The sequence below is a fragment of the Pteronotus mesoamericanus genome, unplaced genomic scaffold (genome assembly GCF_021234165.1).
Source record: "Pteronotus mesoamericanus isolate MK-2021 breed Mesoamerican mustached bat unplaced genomic scaffold, CSHL_Meso_final contig_20, whole genome shotgun sequence".
Classification (NCBI taxonomy): domain Eukaryota; kingdom Metazoa; phylum Chordata; class Mammalia; order Chiroptera; family Mormoopidae; genus Pteronotus; species Pteronotus mesoamericanus.
The window spans coordinates 40,025,011-40,026,537 of NW_026555085.1; the positions used below are offsets into that span (position 1 = coordinate 40,025,011).

The window sequence follows — 1,527 nt, forward strand, 5'->3', positions numbered from 1 at the left end:
AAATTTTCAAAAAATATAATAGAAAATAACACAAAACATTTTCAGGGTCACGTGCTCCAGGAAAATATTTCATATTAAAGCTGGTTTGGTTTGGTTAAATAGGCATGTCTCTAGAGTTATTAGCATTAAGTCTAATACTAATATTCTACCTGTCTTTATTAGTAAAATAAATTGTTATATATGTTGAAAAATTTGCCAGCAAGAAAAACAACTCAGTATAATAATATTTCATAATCTAAACATAAGTGTTAAGATCAAGTTAATTAACTAAATATTAATAGAATAAAAAATTTTAGGTGAAGTCTTTTGCAATAATTATATTTTATGTGTACTTAAAAATGGTTTCCTAAATATCTTTAGTAACTTTATTTTTTGTTGTTTTTAGTTTTTATGTCATAGCCATAAACTTAACTCTGCAATCCAGCTAAACTTAAAAAGGGCAAGGAAAATATGGAACCCAATGAACTGCAGCAAAAGCACAAAGAGTATAGAACATTTCGAGCAAACAGGGCTGAAAGGGTGCTGGCCTGAGCTACAAAAGGCGGTTAAGATAAAATACGAGTCAAATTTATTAGAGTTGCCCACAGTCGGGAGTGGTGCTCTTCTTGCTGGTCTAGCCATTCCTGGGCCCACAGTGCTCTGTGGCCGTCACAACACCCATATCATCTCTCACCTGGCCGTAGCGCACAAACTTACCATCTACCCACTCAGTCTTGGCTTTGCAGATGAAAAACTGGAAACCGTTTGTGTTGGGTTCAGCATTTGCCATGGACAAGATGCCAGGGCCTGTATGCTTTCGGATGAAATTCTCATCATCAAATTTCTCTCTGTAGATGGGCTTGCTGCCTGTGCCGTTGCGGCACACGAAGTCACTACCCTGGCACATAAACCCCAGAATAGTTCTGTGAAAGCAGGAATCTTTATAACCAAATCCTTTCTTTCCAGTGCTCACAGCATGAAAGTTTTCTGCTGTCTTTGACACTATGTCTGCAAACAGCCCAAAGGAGACATGGCCGAGGGGTTCGCCATCGATAGTGGCAGCGACATCGAAGAACACAGTGGGGTTGACCAGGGCTGGGTGCAGGAAGCTCCAGGGTGGCAGCATCTGTAAGGCCTCATTGGTAACTTTAACATTTTTGCCAGGTAAATTAGTCACTGAATATCTCGATCATTTCCAAATAAGAAAAAATACTGACACATTAATTGCTAAATAAGTCTAAGTTTACCTGCTTTTGACTTCTTTTTACAGATGAACTAGAAGATAAATTTGGGTCTGTTAATGAATATGTCTTGTGCCTCACTGAAAGATTATATTACAAAGAAACCTACGTTTCTGGAGGTTATAAAGTTATTCATAAGTTTGAGAATCTAAAAACAACACTAAAGTAACAGTTCACATTTATTTAGTTTTCATTAGAAAATGATGTTTTTGGTAGTTAAAAAAATCCAATACGTGTAATGAAAATTACTAGGAACAATAAAGGAAACAACTTTGAATGCAAGCAAAGTAGAATATGCATTTTTTGG

The 1,527-nt window shown here is 36.5% G+C and overlaps 1 pseudogene; it reads right to left on the reverse strand.

Annotated features, from left to right (window-relative positions):
* Positions 1-571: 571 nt before the first annotated feature.
* On the reverse strand, positions 572-1,105 carry LOC129066877 (peptidyl-prolyl cis-trans isomerase A-like; annotated as a pseudogene).
* Between the last annotated feature and the right edge of the window lie 422 nt (positions 1,106-1,527).